Source organism: Mus caroli, unplaced genomic scaffold, assembly GCF_978045245.1.
Source record: "Mus caroli unplaced genomic scaffold, Mus_caroli_1 scaffold_40, whole genome shotgun sequence".
Taxonomy (NCBI): Eukaryota; Metazoa; Chordata; class Mammalia; order Rodentia; family Muridae; genus Mus; species Mus caroli.
The window spans coordinates 716,752-735,832 of NW_028227295.1; positions in this window are offsets into that span (position 1 = coordinate 716,752).

Genomic DNA, 19,081 nt, shown 5'->3' on the forward strand with positions numbered 1-19,081 from the left:
CTCTGTGTCTCTCCATGTCTCTCTCTGTGTCTCTCTCTGTCTCTCTCTATATATCTCTCTGTCTCTCGCTGTGTCTTTCTTCATCTCTCTCTGTCTCTCTCTGTCTCTCTCTACTCTCTTTGTCTCTCTCTGTATGTCTCTGTCATATCTGTGTCTCTCTGTGTCTCTCTAGCTGTCTCTCATTCTCTCTCACTGTCTCTCTGTTTTTCTCTCTGTGTCTTTCTCTGTCTCTCTCTGTCTCTATATCTGTCTCTCTCTGTGTCTCTATCCGTCTCTCTCTCTCTCTGTCTCTTTCTGAATGTATCTCTCTGTCTCTCTATCTTTCTCTCTCTGTCTCTCTCTGTGACTCTCTCTGTCTCTATCTCTGTCTCTCTCTGTCTCTCTATCTGTCTCTCTCAGTCTCTCTCTGTCTCTCTCTTCTCTCTTTGTCTCTCTCTCTGTATCTCTCTGTCTCTCTGTGTCTCTCTCTGTCTCTCTCTCAGTCTCTCTCTGTCTTTCTCAGTCACGCTCTTTGTCTCTGTCTCTCTCCGTCTCTCTCTGTCTCTCTCTGTTTCTCTCTCTGTCTCTCTCTCTGTCTCTCTCTGTCTCTATCTCTTTCTCTCTCAGTCTCTCTCTGTCTATCTCTGTCTCTCTCTGTGTCTCTCTCTCTCTATCACTGTCTATCTCTGTCTCTCTCTGTCTCTCTCTGTCTCTCTGTCTTTCTCTGTCTTACTCTGTCTCTCTGTATCTCTCTCTGTCTCTCTCTGTGTTTCTCTCTGTCTCTCTCTGTGTCTCTCTCATCTCTCTCTGTCTCTCTCTGTCTCTCTCTGTGTCTCTCTCTGTCTCTCTATCTGTCTGTCTCTGTCTCTCTCTGACTGTCTCTGTCTCTCTCTCTGTCTTTCTTTGTCTCTCTCTGTCTCTCTCTGTCTTTTTCTGTCTCTCTCTCTGTCTCTCTCTGTCTCTCTTTGTCTTGCTTTGTTTCTCTCTATCTCTTTCTGTGTCTCTTTGTGTCTCTCTCTCTCTGTCTATCTCTCTGTCTCACTCAGTCTCTCTCACTCTGTCTCTGTCTCTCTCTGTCTCTCTCTCTGTCTCTACCTGTCTCTCTCTGTCCCTCTCTGTTTCTCTCTGTGTCTCCCTGTGTCTCTCTCTATCTCTGTCTCTCTCTGTGTCTCTCTGTGTCTCTCTCTGTCTCTCTCTGTCTCTCTCTCTGTTTCTCTCTGTCTCTATCTCTGTCTCTGTCTCTCTCTCTCTCTGTGTGTCTCTCTGTCTCTCTCTGTCTTTCTCTGTCGCTCTCTGTTTGTCTCTTTTCTGTTTCTCTCTCTCTCTGTCTCTCTGTCTCTCTTTTTCTCTTTCTCTGTCTATCTCTGTCTCTCTCTGTCCCTCTCTGTCTCTCTGTCTCTCTTTGTCTCTCTCTGTCTCTCTCTCTGTATCTCTCTCTCTCTCTGTCACTCTCTGTGTCTTTCTTTGTCTCTCTCTGTCTCTCTCTCTGTCTCTCTCTGTCTCTCCTTCTCTCTCTCTGTCTTTCTCTGTCTCTCTCTCTGTCTCTCTTTGTCTCTCTCTCTGTGCTCTGTCTCTCTCTGTCTCTCTTTGTCTATCTCTGTCTCTCTCTGTCTCTCTGTCTCTCTCTGTATCTCTAGTCTCTCTCTGTCTCTCTCTCTGTGTCTCTCTGTCTCTCTCTGTCTCTCTGTCTATCTCTGCCTCTCTCTGTCTCTCTCTGTATCTCTCTCTCTCTTTGTCTCTCTCTGTCTCTCTCTCTGTCTCTCTCTCTGTCTCTCTCTCTCTCTCTATCTGTCTCTCTCTGTCTCACCCTGTCTCTCTCTGTCTCAATGTCTGTCTGTTTTCTGTCTCTCTCTCTGTCTTTCTTTGTCTCTCTCTGTCTCTCTCTCTGTCTCTCTCTGTGTCTCTCTCTGTCTCTCTATGTCTCTCTCTTTATGTCTCTCTCTGTCTCTCTCTTTGTCTCTGTCAGTCTCTCTCACACTGTCTCTGTCTCTCTCTGTCTCTCTCTCTGTTCGCTCTCTTTCTCTCTATGTGTCTCTCTCTGTCTATCTCTGTCTCTCTTTGTCTCTCTCTATGTCTCTCTCTGTCTTTCTCTGTCTCTCTCTCTGTTTCTCTCTTTGTCTCTCTCTGTCTCTCTCTCTGTCTCTCTCTGTCTTTCTCAGTCACTCTCTTTGTCTCTGTCTCTCTCTCTCTGTCTCTCTCTATCTCTCTCTGTCTATCTCTGTCTCTCCTTGTGTATCTCTCTGTCTCTCTATGTCTCTCTCTGTATGTCTCTGTATGTCTCTCTCTCTGTCTCTCTCCCTCTGTCTCTGTATCTCTGTCTCTCTCTGTCTCTCCCTTTCTCTCTCTCTCTGTCCCTCTCTGTCTCTCTCTGTGTCTCCCTGTGTCTCTCTCTATCTCTGTCTCTCTCTGTGTCTCTCTCTGTCTCTCTCCCTTTGTCTCTTTTCTGTCTCTCTCTGTCTCTCTCTGTAGCTCTCTGTCTAGCTCTGTCTTTCTCTGTCTCTCTCTGTCTCTCTCCCTTTGTCTCTTTTCTGTCTCTCTATGTCTCTCTCTGTCTCTCTCAGTATCTCTCTGTCTCTCTAAGTCTCTCTCACTCTGTCTCTGATTCTCTCTCTCTTTGTCTCTGTCTCTTTTTCTTTCTCTCTATCTGTCCTTCTCTGTCTTTTCTGTCTCTCTCTATCTCTCTCTCTTTGTCTCTTTTCTCTCTCTATCTCTCTCTGTGTCTCTCTCTGTCTCTCTCTGCCTCTCTCTCTGTCTCTCTCTCTGTCTCGCTCTGTCTCTCTCTGTGTCTCTCTAAGTTTCTCTCTGTTTCTCTCTGTGTCTCTCTCATATCTCTCTTTCTATATCTCTGTCTCTCTCTGTCTCTCATCTCTCTTTGCCTCTCTGTATCTCTATGCTCTCTTTGTGTAACTCTCTGTCTCTCTCTTTTGCTCTCTGTATCTCTCTCTGTCTCTCTCTGTCTCTCTCTGTCTCTTTCTCTGTCTATCTCTCTGTCTCTTTCTGTCTATCTCTGTCTCTCTCTGTTTCTCTCTTTGTCTCTCTCTCTCTTTCTCTCTGTCTCTCTCTGTGTCTCTCTCTGTCTCTCTATGTCTCTCTCTGTATGTCTCTCTCTGTCTCTCTCTGTCTCTCTCTCTGTCTCTCTCAGTCTCTCTCACTCTGTCTCTGTCTCTCTCTCTGTCTCTCTCTCTGTCTCTCTCACTCTGTCTCTTTCTCTCTCTCTCTCTCTCTTAGTCTCTTTCTCTCTCTCTCTGAATTTCTCTGTCACTTTCTGACACTCTCTTAGTCTATTTTCTGTCTCTCTCTGTGTCTCTCACTGTCTCACTCTGTTTCTCCCAGAGTCACTCCCTGTCTCTCTCTGTCTCTATCCCTGTCTCTCTCATTCTCTCTCTGTCTCTCTCTGTCTCTATCTCTGTCTCTCTCTCTGTGTCTCTCTCTGTCTCTGTCTGTCTCTCTCTGTCTCTCTCTCTGTCTCTCTCTGTGTCTCTCTCTGTCTCTCTCTGTGTCTCTCTCTGTCTCTCACTGTCTCTCATTGTCTGTCTCTGCCTCTCTCTGTGTCTCTCTGTGTCTCTCCATGTCTCTCTCTGTGTCTCTCTCTGTCTATCTCTGTGTTTCTCTGTGTCTCTCTCTGTGTCTCTCTCTGTCTCTCTCTCTTTCTCTCTCTGTCTCTCTCTGTTTCTCTGTCTGTTTCTGTCTCTCTCTGTCTCTCTATATATATCTCTCTGTCTCTCGCTGTGTCTTTCTTTGTCTCTCTCTGTCTCTCTTTGTCTCTCTCTACTCTCTTTGTCTCTCTCTGTATGTCTCTGTCATCTCTGTGTCTCTCTCTGTCTCTCTCTCTGTCTCTCTCAGTCTCTCTCACTCTGTCTCTGTCTCTCTCTCTGTCTCTCTCACTCTGTCTCTTTCTCTCTCTCTCTTTGTCTCTTTCTCTCTCTCTCTGAATTTCTCTGTCACTTTCTGACTCTCTCTTAGTCTATTTTCTGTCTCTCTCTGTCTCTATCTCTGTCTCTCTCTCTGTGTATCTCTCTGTCTCTGTCTGTCTCTCTCTGTCTCTCTCTCTGTCTCTCTCTGTGTCTCTCTCTGTCTCTCTCTGTGTCTCTCTCTGTCTCTCACTGTCTCTCATTGTCTGTCTCTGCCTCTCTGTGTCTCTCTGTGTCTCTCCATGTCTCTCTCTGTGTCTCTCTCTGTCTCTCTCTGTGTTTCTCTGTGTCTCTCTCTGTCTCTCTCTCTGTCTCTCTCTCTGTCTATCTCTGTCTCTCTCTGTTTCTCTGTCTGTTTCTGTCTCTCTCTGTCTCTCTATATATATCTCTCTGTCTCTCGCTGTGTCTTTCTTTGTCTCTCTCTGTCTCTCTTTGTCTCTCTCTACTCTCTTTGTCTCTCTCTGTATGTCTCTGTCATCTCTGTGTCTCTCTCTGTCTCTCCTCTGTCTCTTTCTCTCTCTCTGTCTCTCTCACTGTCTCTCTGTGTTTCTCACTGTGTCTTTCTCTGTCTCTCTCTGTCTCTATATCTGTCTCACTCTGTGTCTCTCTCTGTCTCTCTCTCTGTCTCTTTCTGTCTTTCTCTGTCTCTTTCTGTCTCTCACTCTTTGTCTCTTTTCTGTATCTCTCTGTCTCTCTCTGTGTCTATCTCTGTCTCTCTCACTCTCTTTCTCTCTCTGTGTCTCCATCTGTCTCTCTCTGTCTCTTTCTGTATGTCTCTCTCTGTCTCTCTATCTTTCTTCCTCTGTCTCTCTCTTTCTCTCTCTGTGTCTCTCTTGTCTCGCTCTGTCTCTTTCTGTCTCCCTCTCTTTCTATCTCTGTCTCTTTCTGTGTCTCTCTCTATCTCTCTCTGTCTCTGTCTTTGTCTCTCTCAGTCTCTCTCTCTTACTCTTTCTCTGTCTCTCTCTGTGTCTCTCTCTGTCTCTCTCTGTCTCTATCTCTGTCTCTCTCTGTCTCTCTCCTCTCTCTCTGTCTCTGGACTCTCTCTCTCTGTCTCTCTCTGTCTCTCTATTTATCTCTCTCTGTCTCACTCTGTCTAAATCACTGTCTCTTTTCTGTCTCTCTCTCTGTCTCTCTCTGTCTCTCTCTGTCTCTCTCATCTCTCTCTGTCTTTCTCTCTCTCTGTATCTCTCTGGCTCTCTATCTGTCTCTCTCTGTCTCACTCTGTCTCTCTATGTCTCAATCTCTGGTTCTTTTCTGTCTCTCTCTCTGTTTTTCTTTGTCTCTCTCTGTCTCTCTCTCTGTCTCTCTCTGTGTCTCTCTCTGTCTCTCTATGTCTCTCTCTGTATGTCTCTCTCTGTCTCTCTCTCTGTCTCTGTCAGTCTCTCTCACACTGTCTCTGTCTCTCTCAGTCTCTCTCTCTGTCTCGCTCTCATTCTCTCTATGTGTCTCTCTCTGTCTATCTCTGTCTCTCTGTCTCTCTCTCTGTCTCTCTCTGTCTCTCTCTCTCTGTCTCTCTCTGACTTTCTCAGTCACTCTCTTTGTCTCTGTCTCTCTCTGTCTCTCTCTGTCTCTCTCTGTCTATCTCTGTCTCTCTCTGTGTCTCTCTCTGTCTTTCTATGTCTCTCTCTGTATGTCTCTGTATGTCTCTCTCTCTGTGTCTCTCTCCCTCTGTCTCTGTCTCTCTCTGTCTCTCTCTTTCTCTCCCTTTCTCTCTCTCTCCCTCTCTGTCTCTCTCTGTGTCTCCCTGTGTCTCTCTCTATCTCTGTCTCTCTCTGTGTCTCTCTCTGTCTCTCTCTGTTTCTCTCTCTTTCTCCCTCTGTCTCTATCTCTGACTCTGTCTCTCTCTCTCTCCTGTCTCTCTCTGTGTCTATCTGTCTAGCTCTGTCTTTCTCTGTCAGTCTCTGTCTCTCTCTGTGTCTCTCCATGTCTCTCTCTGTCTCTCTCTGTGTTTCTCTGTGTCTCTCTCTGTCTCTCTCTCTCTCTGTCTCTCTCTGTGTCTCTCTGTCTAGCTCTGTCTTTCTCTGTCTCTCTCTGTCTCTCTCCCTTTGTCTCTTTTCTGTCTCTCTCTGTCTCTCTCTGTCTCTCTCAGTATCTCTCTGTCTCTCTAAGTCTCTCTCACTCTGTCTCAGTCTCTCTCTCTGTCTCTTTCTCTCTCTCTCTCTTTGTCTCTTTCTCTGTCACTCTCTGACTCTCTCTTAGTCTATTTTCTGTCTCTCTCTGTCTCTCTCTCTGTCTCACTCTGTTTCTCCCAGAGTCTCTCCCTGTCTCTCTCTGTCTCTATCCCTGTCTCTCTCATTCTCTCTCTGTCTCTCTCTGTCTCTCTCTGTCTCTATCTCTGTCTCTCTCTCTGTGTCTCTTTCTGGCTCTGTCTGTCTCTCTCTGTCTCTCTCTCTGTCTCTCTCTGTGTCTCTCTCTGTCTCTCTCTGTGTCTCTCTCTGTCTCTCACTGTCTCTCTCTCTGTCTCTGCCTCTCTCTGTGTCTCTCTGTGTCTCTCCATGTCTCTCTCTGTGTCTCTCTCTGTCTCTCTCTGTGTTTCTCTGTGTCTCTCTCTGTCTCTCTCTCTCTGTCTCTCTTTGTCTCTCTCTGTCTCTCTCTGTCTCTCTCTGTTTCTCTGTCTGTTTCTGTCTCTCTCTGTCTCTCTCTATATATCTCTCTGTCTCTCACTGTGTCTTTCTTTGTCTCTCTCTGTCTCTCTCTACTCTCTTTGTCTCTCTCTGTATGTCTCTGTCATCTCTGTGTCTCTCTCTGCCTCTCTCTCTGTGTTTCTCTGTCTCTCTGTCTCTCTCACTGTCTCTCTGTGTTTCTCTCTGAGTCTTTCTCTGTCTCTCTCTGTCTCTATATCTGTCTCTCTCTGTGTCTCTCTCTGTCTCTCTTTGTCTCTCTCTCTGTCTCTTTCTGTCTTTCTCTGTCTCTTTCTGACTCTCTCTCTTTGTCTCTTTTCTGTATCTCTCTGTCTATCTCTGTCTCTCTCTCTTTCTCTAAATGTGTCTCCCTCTGTCTCTCTCTGTCTCTTTCTGTATGTCTCTCACTGTCCCTCTATCTTTCTCTCATTGTCTCTCTCTTTCTCTATCTGTGTCTCTCTAGTCTCACTCTGTCTCTTTCTGTCTCCCTCTCTTTCTCTCTCTCTGTCTCTTTCTGTGTCTCTCTCTGTCTCTCTCTGTCTCTCTCTGTCTCTGTCTTTGTCTCACTCAGTCTCTCTTTCTGACTCTTTCTCTGTCTCTCTCTGTGTCTCTCTCTGTCTCTCTCTGTCTCTATCTCTGTCTCTCTTTGTCTCTCTCATCTCTCTCTGTCTCTGGACTCTCTCTCACTGTCTCTCTCTGTCTTTCTATCTATCTCTCTCTGTCTCACTCTGTCTAAATCACTGTCTCATTTCTGTCTCTCTCTCTGTCTCTCTCTGTCTCTCTCTGTCTCTCTCATCTCTCTCTGTCTTTCTCTGTCTCTGTATCTCTCTGGCTCTCTATCTGTCTCTCTCTGTCTCACTCTGTCTCTCTATGTCTCAATCTCTGTCTCTTTTATGTCTCTCTCTCTGTTTTTCTTTGTCTCTCTCTGTCTCTCTCTCTCTGTCTCTCTCTGTGTCTCTCTCTGTCTCTCTCTGTCTCTCTCTACTCTCTTTGTCACTCTCTGTATGTCTCTGTCATCTCTGTGTCTCTCACTGTCTCTCTCTCTGTCTCTCTCTGTCTCTCTGTCTCTCTCAGTGTCTCTCTGTGTTTCTCTCTGTGTCTTTGTCTCTCTCTGTCTATATATCTGTCTCTCTCTGTGTCTCTCTCTGTCTCTCTCTGTATGTCTCTCTCTGTCTCTCTCTCTGTCTCTCTCAGTCTCTCTCACTCTGTCTCTGTCTCTCTCTCTGTCTCTCTCTCTGTCTCTCTCACTCTGTCTCTTTCTCTCTCTCTCTCTTTGTCTCTTTCTCTCTCTCACTGTCTTTCTCTGTCACTCTCTGACTCTCTCTTAGTCTATTTTCTGTCTCTCTCTGTCTCTCTCTCTGTCTCACTCTGTTTCTCCCAGAGTCTCTCCCTGTCTCTCTCTGTCTCTATCCCTGTCTCTCTCATTCTCTCTCTGTCTCTCTATGTCTCTCTTTGTCTCTATCTGTGTCTCTCTCTCTGTGTCTCTTTCTGGCTCTGTCTGTCTCTCTCTGTCTCTCTCTCTGTCTCTCTCTGTGTCTCTCTCTGTTTATCTCTGACTCTCTCTGTGTCTCTCTCTGTCTCTCTATGTCTCTCTCTGTATGTCTCTGTATGTCTCTCTCTCTGTCTCTCTCCCTCTGTCTCTGTCTCTCTCTGTCTCTCTCTCTTTCTCTCCCTTTCTCTCTCTCTCTCCCTCTATGTCTCTCTCTGGGTCTCTCTCTGTCTCTCTCTGTTTCTCTCTCTTTATCTCTCTGTCTCTATCTCTGACTCTGTCTTTCTCTCTCTCTCTGTCTCTCTCTGTGTCTCTCTGTCTAGCTCTGTCTTTCTCTGTCTCTCTCTGTCTCTCTTCCTTTGTCTCTTTTCTGTCACTCTCTGTCTCTCTCTGTCTCTCTCAGTATCTCTCTGTCTCTCTAAGTCTCTCTCACTCTGTCTCTTACTCTCTCTCTCTTTGTCTCTGTCTCTTTTTCTTCCTCTCTATCTGTTCTTCTCTGTCTTTCTCTGTCTCTCTCTATCTCTCTCTCTTTGTCTCTTTTCTCTGTCTGTCTCTCTCTGTGTCTCTCTCTGTCTCTCTCTGCCTCTCTCTGTCTCTCTCTCTGTCTCGCTCTGTCTCTCTCTGTGTCTCTCTCTCTCTCAATCTCTCTGTTTCTCTCTGTGACTCTCTCTGTATCTCTCTTTCTATATCTCTGTCTCTCTCTGTCTCTCTTCTCTCTTTCTCTCTCTGTATCTCTATGCTCTCTTTGTGTAACTCTCTGTCTATCTCTTTTGCTCTCTGTGTCTCTCTCTGTCTCTCTCTGTTTCTCTCTGTCTCTTTCTCTGTCTATCTCTCTGTCTCTTTCTGTCTATCTCTGTATCTCTGTTTCTCTCTTTGTCTTCTCTCTGTCTTTCTCTCTGTCTCTCTCTGTGTCTCTCTCTGTCTCTCTTTGTCTCTCTCTCTGTCTCTCTCTGTCTCTCTCTGTTTCTCTGTCTGTTTCTGTCTCTCTCTGTCTCTCTCTATATATCTCTCTGTCTCTCACTGTGTCTTTCTTTGTCTCTCTCTGTCTCTCTCTGTCTCTCTCTACTCTCTTTGTCTCTCTCTGTATGTCTCTGTCATCTCTGTGTCTCTCTCTGTCTATCTCTCTGTGTTTCTCTGTCTCTCTGTCTCTCTCACTGTCTCTCTGTGTTTCTCTCTGAGTCTTTCTCTGTCTCTCTCTGTCTCTATATCTGTCACTCTCTGTGTCTCTCTCTGTCTCTCTTTGTCTCTCTCTCTCTGTCTCTTTCTGTCTTTCTCTGTCTCTTTCTGACTCTCTCTCTTTGTCTCTTTTCTGTATCTCTCTGTCTCTCTCTCTGTCTATCTCTGTCTCTCTCTCTCTCTTTCTCTAAATGTGTCTCCCTCTGTCTCTCTCTGTCTCTTTCTGTATGTCTCTCACTGTCTCTCTATCTTTCTCTCTCTGTCTCTCTCTTTCTCTCTCTGTGTCTCTCTAGTCTCACTCTGTCTCTTTCTGTCTCCCTCTCTTTCTCTCTCTCTGTCTCTTTCTGTCTCTCTCTCTGTCTCTCTCTGTCTCTCTCTGTCTCTGTCTTTGTCTCACTCAGTCTCTCTTTCTGACTCTTTCTCTGTCTCTCTCTGTGTCTCTCTATGTCTCTCTCTGTCTCTATCTCTGTCTCTCTTTGTCTCTCTCGTCTCTCTCTGTCTCTGGACTCTCTCTTTCTGTCTCTCTCTGTCTCTCTATCTATCTCTCTCTGTCTCACTCTGTCTAAATCACTGTCTCTTTTCTGTCTCTCTCTCTGTCTCTCTCTGTCTCTCTCTGTCTCTCTCATCTCTCTCTGTCTTTCTCTCTCTCTGTATCTCTCTGGCTCTCTATCTGTCTCTCTCTGTCTCACTCTGTCTCTCTATGTCTCAATCTCTGTCTCTTTTATGTCTCTCTCTCTGTTTTTCTTTGTCTCTCTCTGTCTCTCTCTCTCTGTCTCTCTCTGTCTCTCTCTGTCTATCTTTGTCTCTCTCTGTGTCTCTCTCTGTCTCTCTATGTCTCTCTCTGTATGTCTCTGTATGTCTCTCTCTCTGTCTCTCTCCCTCTGTCTCTGTCTCTCTCTGTCTCTCTCTCTGTCTCTCCCTTTCTCTCTCTCTGTCCCTCTCTGTCTCTCAGTGTGTCTCCCTGTGTCTCTCTCTATCTCTGTCTCTCTCTGTGTCTCTCTCTATCTCTCTCTGTTTCTCTCTCTTTCTCTCTCTGTCTCTATCTCTGACTCTGTCTCTCTCTCTCTCCTGTCTCTCTCTGTGTCTATCTGTCTAGCTCTGTCTTTCTCTGTCTTTCTCTGTCTCTCTCCCTTTGTCTCTTTTCTGTCTCTCTCTGTCTCTCTCTGTCTCTCTCAGTATCTCTCTGTCTCTCTAAGTCTCTCTCACTCTGTCTCTGACTCTCTCTCTCTTTGTCTCTGTCTCGTTTTCTTTCTCTCTATCTGTCCTTCTCTGTCTTTCTCTGTCTCTCTCTATCTCTCTCTCTTTGTCTCTTTTCTCTGTCTGTCTCTCTCTGTGTCTCTCTCTGCCTCTCTCTCTGTCTCTCTCTCTGTCTCGCTCTGTCTCTCTCTGTGTCTCTCTCTGTCTCACTCTCTCTGTTTCTTTCTGTTTCTCTCTGTGTCTCTCTCTGTATCTCTCTTTCTATATCTCTGTCTCTCTCTGTCTCTCTTCTCTCTTTGTCTCTCTGTATCTCTATGCTCTCTTTGTGTAACTCTCTGTCTCTCTCTTTTGCTCTCTGTGTCTCTCTCTGTCTCTCTCTGTCTCTCTCTGTCTCTTTCTCTGTCTATCTCTCTGTCTCTTTCTGTCATTCTCTGTCTCTCTGTTTCTCTCTTTGTCTCTCTCTGTCTTTCTCTCTGTCTCTCTCTGTGTCTCTCTCTGTCTCTCTATGTCTCTCTCTGTATGTCTCTCTCTGTCTCTCTCTGTCTCTCTCTCTGTCTCTCTCTGTCTCTCTCACTCTGTCTCTGTCTCTCTCTCTCTCTTTGTCTCTTTCTCTCTCTCTCTCTGTCTTTCCTGTCACTCTCTGACTCTCTCTTAGTCTATTTTCTGTCTCTCTCTGTCTCTCTCTCTGTCTCTCTCTGATTCTCCCAGAGTCTCTCCCTGTCTCTCTCTGTCTCTATCCCTGTCCTTCTCAGTCTCTCTCTGTCTCTCTCTCTGTCTCTCTCTGTCTCTATCTCTGTCTCTCTCTGTGTGTCTCTCTCTGTCTCTGTCTGTCTCTCTCTGACTCTCTCTCTGTCTCTCTGTGTCTCTCTCTGTCTCTCTCTGTGTCTCTCTCTGTCTCTCACTGTCTCTCTCTTTCAGTCTCTGTCTCTCTCTGTTTCTCACTGTGTCTCTCCATGTCTCTCTCTGTGTCTCTCTCTGTCTCTCTCTGTGTTTCTCTGTGTCTCTCTCTGTCTCTCTCTCTCTGTCTCTCTCTGTCTCTCTCTGTCTCTCTGTCTGTTTCTGTCTCTCTCTGTCTCTCTCAAAATATCTCTCTGTCTCTCTCTCTGTGTCTTTCTTTGTCTCTCTCTGTCTCTCTATGTCTCTCTCTACTCTCTTTGTCTCTCTCTGTATGTCTCAGTCATCTCTGTGTCTCTCTGTGTCTCTCTCTCTGTCTCTCTCTGTCTCTCTGTCTCTCTCAGTGTCTCTCTGTGTTTCTCTCTGTGTCTTTCTCTGTCTCTCTCTGTCTCTATATCTGTCTCTCTCTGTGTCTCTCTCTCTGTCTCTCTCCGTCTCTCTGTCTCTTTCTGTCTCTCTCTCTTTGTCACTTTTCTGTATCTCTCTGTCTCTCTCTCTGTCTATCTCTGTCTCTCTCTCTCTCTTTCTCTCTCTGTGTCTCTCTCTGTCTCTCTCTGTCTCTTTCTGTATGTCTCTCTCTGTCTCTCTATCTTTCTCTCTCTGTCTCTCTCTGTGTCTCTCTCTGTCTCTATCTCTGATTCTCTCTGTCTCTCTATATGTCTCTCTCTGTCTCTCTCTGTCTCTCTCTTCTCTCTTTGTCTCTTTCTCTGTATCACACTGTCTCTCTGTGTGTCTCTTTCTGTCTCTCTCTCTCTGTCTCTCTCTGTCTCTCTTACTCACTCTCTTTGACTCTGTCTCTATCTCTGTCTCTCTCTGTGTCTCTCTCTGTCTCTCTCTCTGTGTCTCTCTCTGTCTCTCTCATTCACTCTCTTTGTCTCTGTCTCTATCTCTGTCTCTCTCTGTGTCTCTCTCTTTGTCTCTCTCTGTCTTTCTCTCTGTCTCTCTCTGTGTCTCTCTCTGTCTCTCTATGTCTCTCTCTGTATGTCACTCTCTGTCTCTTTCTGTGTCTCTCTCTGTCTCTCTCTGTCTCTGTCTCTCTCAGTCTCTCTCTCTCTGTCTCTTTCTCTGTCTCTCTCTGTGTCTCTCTCTGTCTCTCTCTGTCTATCTCTGTTTCTTTCTTTGTCTCTCTCTGTCTCTCTCTCTGTCTCTCTCTGTCTCTCTCTGTCTCACTCTGTCTCTCTCATCTCTCTGTCTCTCTCTGTGTCTCTCTCTGTCTCTCTATCTGTCTGTCTCTGTCTCTCTCTGTCTGTCTCTGTCTCTCTCTCTGTCTATTTTCTGTCTCTCTCTGTCACTTTCTTTGTCTCTCTCTTTGTCTCTCTCTTTCTCTGTCTGTCTCTCTCGATCTCTCTGTCTTTCTTTGTCTCTCTCTGTCTCTCCCTGTCTTTCTTTGTCTCTCTCTGTCTCTCTCTGTCTCTCTTTGTCTCGCTCTGTTTCTCTCTGTCTCTCTGTGTTCTTTGTGTGTCTCTCTCTCTGTCTCTCTCTGTCTCGCTCTCTTCTCTCTCTGTCTCTCTCTCTGTCTCTCTCTGACTTTCTCAGTCACTCTCTTTGTCTCTGTCTCTCTCTCTGTCCCTCTCTGTCTCTCTCTGTCTATCTCTGTCTCTCTCTGTGTCTCTCTCTGTCTCTCTATGTCTCTCTCTGTATGTCTCTGTATGTCTCTCTCTCTGTCTCTCTCCCTCTGTCTCTGTCTCTCTCTGTCTCTCTCTCTTTCTCTCCCTTTCTCTCTCTCTCTCCCTCTCTGTTTCTCTCTGTGTCTCCCTGTGTCTCTCTCTATCTCTGTCTCTCTCTGTGTCTCTCTCTGTCTCTCTCTGTTTCTCTCTCTTTCTTTCTCTGTCTCTATCTCTGACTCTGTCTCTCTCTCTCTCTGTCTCTCTCTGTGTCTCTCTGTCTAGCTCTGTCTTTCTCTGTCTCTCTCCCTTTGTCTCTCTTCTGTCTCTCTCTGTCTCTCTCAGTATCTCTCTGTCTCTCTAAGTCTCTCTCACTCTGTCTCTGACTCTCTCTCTCTTTGTCTCTGTCTCTTTTTCTTTCTCTCTATCTGTCCTTCTCTGTCTTTCTCTGTCTCTCTCTATCTCTCTCTCTTTGTCTCTTTTCTCTGTCTGTCTCTCTCTGTGTCTCTCTCTGTGTCTCTCTCTGCCTCTCTCTCTGTCTCTCTCTCTGTCTCGCTCTGTCTCTCTCTGTGTCTCTCTCTGTCTCACTCTCTCTGTTTCTTTCTGTTTCTCTCTGTGTCTCTCTCTGTATCTTTCTTTCTATATCTCTGTCTCTCTCTGTCTCTCTTCTCTCTTTGTCTCTCTGTATCTCTATGCTCTCTTTGTGTAACTCTCTGTCTCTCTCTTTTGCTCTCTGTGTCTCTCTCTGTCTCTCTCTGTCTCTCTCTGTCTCTTTCTCTGTCTATCTCTCTGTCTCTTTCTGTCTATCTCTGTCTCTCTGTTTCTCTCTTTGTCTCTCTCTGTCTTTCTCTCTGTCTCTCTCTGTGTCTCTCTCTGTCTCTCTATGTCTCTCTCTGTATGTCTCTCTCTGTCTCTCTCTGTCTCTCTCACTCTGTCTCTGTCTCTCTCTCTCTTTGTCTCTTTCTCTCTCTCTCTCTGTCTTTCCTGTCACTCTCTGACTCTCTCTTAGTCTATTTTCTGTCTCTCTCTGTCTCTCTCTCTGTCTCTCTCTGATTCTCCCAGAGTCTCTCCCTGTCTCTCTCTGTCTCTATCCCTGTCTCTCTCAGTCTCTCTCTGTCTCTCTCTCTGTCTCTCTCTGTCTCTATCTCTGTCTCTCTCTGTGTGTCTCTCTCTGTCTCTGTCTGTCTCTCTCTGACTCTCTCTCTGTCTCTCTGTGTCTCTCTCTGTCTCTCTCTGTGTCTCTCTGTCTAGCTCTGTCTTTCTCTGTCTCTCTCCCTTTGTCTCTCTTCTGTCTCTCTCTGTCTCTCTCAGTATCTCTCTGTCTCTCTAAGTCTCTCTCACTCTGTCTCTGACTCTCTCTCTCTTTGTCTCTGTCTCTTTTTCTTTCTCTCTATCTGTCCTTCTCTGTCTTTTCTGTCTCTCTCTATCTCTCTCTCTTTGTCTCTTTTCTCTCTCTATCTCTCTCTGTGTCTCTCTCTGTCTCTCTCTGCCTCTCTCTCTGTCTCTCTCTCTGTCTCGCTCTGTCTCTCTCTGTGTCTCTCTAAGTTTCTCTCTGTTTCTCTCTGTGTCTCTCTCATATCTCTCTTTCTATATCTCTGTCTCTCTCTGTCTCTCATCTCTCTTTGCCTCTCTGTATCTCTATGCTCTCTTTGTGTAACTCTCTGTCTCTCTCTTTTGCTCTCTGTATCTCTCTCTGTCTCTCTCTGTCTCTCTCTGTCTCTTTCTCTGTCTATCTCTCTGTCTCTTTCTGTCTATCTCTGTCTCTCTCTGTTTCTCTCTTTGTCTCTCTCTCTCTTTCTCTCTGTCTCTCTCTGTGTCTCTCTCTGTCTCTCTATGTCTCTCTCTGTATGTCTCTCTCTGTCTCTCTCTGTCTCTCTCTCTGTCTCTCTCAGTCTCTCTCACTCTGTCTCTGTCTCTCTCTCTGTCTCTCTCTCTGTCTCTCTCACTCTGTCTCTTTCTCTCTCTCTCTCTCTCTTAGTCTCTTTCTCTCTCTCTCTGAATTTCTCTGTCACTTTCTGACACTCTCTTAGTCTATTTTCTGTCTCTCTCTGTGTCTCTCACTGTCTCACTCTGTTTCTCCCAGAGTCACTCCCTGTCTCTCTCTGTCTCTATCCCTGTCTCTCTCATTCTCTCTCTGTCTCTCTCTGTCTCTATCTCTGTCTCTCTCTCTGTGTCTCTCTCTGTCTCTGTCTGTCTCTCTCTGTCTCTCTCTCTGTCTCTCTCTGTGTCTCTCTCTGTCTCTCTCTGTGTCTCTCTCTGTCTCTCACTGTCTCTCATTGTCTGTCTCTGCCTCTCTCTGTGTCTCTCTGTGTCTCTCCATGTCTCTCTCTGTGTCTCTCTCTGTCTATCTCTGTGTTTCTCTGTGTCTCTCTCTGTGTCTCTCTCTGTCTCTCTCTCTTTCTCTCTCTGTCTCTCTCTGTTTCTCTGTCTGTTTCTGTCTCTCTCTGTCTCTCTATATATATCTCTCTGTCTCTCGCTGTGTCTTTCTTTGTCTCTCTCTGTCTCTCTTTGTCTCTCTCTACTCTCTTTGTCTCTCTCTGTATGTCTCTGTCATCTCTGTGTCTCTCTCTGTCTCTCTCTCTGTCTCTCTCAGTCTCTCTCACTCTGTCTCTGTCTCTCTCTCTGTCTCTCTCACTCTGTCTCTTTCTCTCTCTCTCTTTGTCTCTTTCTCTCTCTCTCTGAATTTCTCTGTCACTTTCTGACTCTCTCTTAGTCTATTTTCTGTCTCTCTCTGTCTCTATCTCTGTCTCTCTCTCTGTGTATCTCTCTGTCTCTGTCTGTCTCTCTCTGTCTCTCTCTCTGTCTTTCTCTGTGTCTCTCTCTGTCTCTCTCTGTGTCTCTCTCTGTCTCTCACTGTCTCTCATTGTCTGTCTCTGCCTCTCTGTGTCTCTCTGTGTCTCTCCATGTCTCTCTCTGTGTCTCTCTCTGTCTCTCTCTGTGTTTCTCTGTGTCTCTCTCTGTCTCTCTCTCTGTCTCTCTCTCTGTCTATCTCTGTCTCTCTCTGTTTCTCTGTCTGTTTCTGTCTCTCTCTGTCTCTCTATATATATCTCTCTGTCTCTCGCTGTGTCTTTCTTTGTCTCTCTCTGTCTCTCTTTGTCTCTCTCTACTCTCTTTGTCTCTCTCTGTATGTCTCTGTCATCTCTGTGTCTCTCTCTGTCTCTCCTCTGTCTCTCTCTGTCTCTCTGTCTCTCTCACTGTCTCTCTGTGTTTCTCACTGTGTCTTTCTCTGTCTCTCTCTGTCTCTATATCTGTCTCACTCTGTGTCTCTCTCTGTCTCTCTCTCTGTCTCTTTCTGTCTTTCTCTGTCTCTTTCTGTCTCTCACTCTTTGTCTCTTTTCTGTATCTCTCTGTCTCTCTCTGTGTCTATCTCTGTCTCTCTCACTCTCTTTCTCTCTCTGTGTCTCCATCTGTCTCTCTCTGTCTCTTTCTGTATGTCTCTCTCTGTCTCTCTATCTTTCTTCCTCTGTCTCTCTCTTTCTCTCTCTGTGTCTCTCTTGTCTCGCTCTGTCTCTTTCTGTCTCCCTCTCTTTCTATCTCTGTCTCTTTCTGTGTCTCTCTCTATCTCTCTCTGTCTCTGTCTTTGTCTCTCTCAGTCTCTCTCTCTTACTCTTTCTCTGTCTCTCTCTGTGTCTCTCTCTGTCTCTCTCTGTCTCTATCTCTGTCTCTCTCTGTCTCTCTCCTCTCTCTCTGTCTCTGGACTCTCTCTCTCTGTCTCTCTATTTATCTCTCTCTGTCTCACTCTGTCTAAATCACTGTCTCTTTTCTGTCTCTCTCTCTGTCTCTCTCTGTCTCTCTCTGTCTCTCTCATCTCTCTCTGTCTTTCTCTCTCTCTGTATCTCTCTGGCTCTCTATCTGTCTCTCTCTGTCTCACTCTGTCTCTCTATGTCTCAATCTCTGGTTCTTTTCTGTCTCTCTCTCTGTTTTTCTTTGTCTCTCTCTGTCTCTCTCTCTGTCTCTCTCTGTGTCTCTCTCTGTCTCTCTATGTCTCTCTCTGTATGTCTCTCTCTGTCTCTCTCTCTGTCTCTGTCAGTCTCTCTCACACTGTCTCTGTCTCTCTCAGTCTCTCTCTCTGTCTCGCTCTCATTCTCTCTATGTGTCTCTCTCTGTCTATCTCTGTCTCTCTGTCTCTCTCTCTGTCTCTCTCTGTCTCTCTCTCTCTGTCTCTCTCTGACTTTCTCAGTCACTCTCTTTGTCTCTGTCTCTCTCTGTCTCTCTCTGTCTCTCTCTGTCTATCTCTGTCTCTCTCTGTGTCTCTCTCTGTCTTTCTATGTCTCTCTCTGTATGTCTCTGTATGTCTCTCTCTCTGTGTCTCTCTCCCTCTGTCTCTGTCTCTCTCTGTCTCTCTCTTTCTCTCCCTTTCTCTCTCTCTCCCTCTCTGTCTCTCTCTGTGTCTCCCTGTGTCTCTCTCTATCTCTGTCTCTCTCTGTGTCTCTCTCTGTCTCTCTCTGTTTCTCTCTCTTTCTCCCTCTGTCTCTATCTCTGACTCTGTCTCTCTCTCTCTCCTGTCTCTCTCTGTGTCTATCTGTCTAGCTCTGTCTTTCTCTGTCAGTCTCTGTCTCTCTCTGTGTCTCTCCATGTCTCTCTCTGTCTCTCTCTGTGTTTCTCTGTGTCTCTCTCTGTCTCTCTCTCTCTCTGTCTCTCTCTGTGTCTCTCTGTCTAGCTCTGTCTTTCTCTGTCTCTCTCTGTCTCTCTCCCTTTGTCTCTTTTCTGTCTCTCTCTGTCTCTCTCTGTCTCTCTCAGTATCTCTCTGTCTCTCTAAGTCTCTCTCACTCTGTCTCAGTCTCTCTCTCTGTCTCTTTCTCTCTCTCTCTCTTTGTCTCTTTCTCTGTCACTCTCTGACTCTCTCTTAGTCTATTTTCTGTCTCTCTCTGTCTCTCTCTCTGTCTCACTCTGTTTCTCCCAGAGTCTCTCCCTGTCTCTCTCTGTCTCTATCCCTGTCTCTCTCATTCTCTCTCTGTCTCTCTCTGTCTCTCTCTGTCTCTATCTCTGTCTCTCTCTCTGTGTCTCTTTCTGGCTCTGTCTGTCTCTCTCTGTCTCTCTCTCTGTCTCTCTCTGTGTCTCTCTCTGTCTCTCTCTGTGTCTCTCTCTGTCTCTCACTGTCTCTCTCTCTGTCTCTGCCTCTCTCTGTGTCTCTCTGTGTCTCTCCATGTCTCTCTCTGTGTCTCTCTCTGTCTCTCTCTGTGTTTCTCTGTGTCTCTCTCTGTCTCTCTCTCTCTGTCTCTCTTTGTCTCTCTCTGTCTCTCTCTGTCTCTCTCTGTTTCTCTGTCTGTTTCTGTCTCTCTCTGTCTCTCTCTATATATCTCTCTGTCTCTCACTGTGTCTTTCTTTGTCTCTCTCTGTCTCTCTCTACTCTCTTTGTCTCTCTCTGTATGTCTCTGTCATCTCTGTGTCTCTCTCTGCCTCTCTCTCTGTGTTTCTCTGTCTCTCTGTCTCTCTCACTGTCTCTCTGTGTTTCTCTCTGAGTCTTTCTCTGTCTCTCTCTGTCTCTATATCTGTCTCTCTCTGTGTCTCTCTCTGTCTCTCTTTGTCTCTCTCTCTGTCTCTTTCTGTCTTTCTCTGTCTCTTTCTGACTCTCTCTCTTTGTCTCTTTTCTGTATCTCTCTGTCTATCTCTGTCTCTCTCTCTTTCTCTAAATGTGTCTCCCTCTGTCTCTCTCTGTCTCTTTCTGTATGTCTCTCACTGTCCCTCTATCTTTCTCTCATTGTCTCTCTCTTTCTCTATCTGTGTCTCTCTAGTCTCACTCTGTCTCTTTCTGTCTCCCTCTCTTTCTCTCTCTCTGTCTCTTTCTGTGTCTCTCTCTGTCTCTCTCTGTCTCTGTCTTTGTCTCACTCAGTCTCTCTTTCTGACTCTTTCTCTGTCTCTCTCTGTGTCTCTCTCTGTCTCTCTCTGTCTCTATCTCTGTCTCTCTTTGTCTCTCTCATCTCTCTCTGTCTCTGGACTCTCTCTCACTGTCTCTCTCTGTCTTTCTATCTATCTCTCTCTGTCTCACTCTGTCTAAATCACTGTCTCATTTCTGTCTCTCTCTCTGTCTCTCTCTGTCTCTCTCTGTCTCTCTCATCTCTCTCTGTCTTTCTCTGTCTCTGTATCTCTCTGGCTCTCTATCTGTCTCTCTCTGTCTCACTCTGTCTCTCTATGTCTCAATCTCTGTCTCTTTTATGTCTCTCTCTCTGTTTTTCTTTGTCTCTCTCTGTCTCTCTCTCTCTGTCTCTC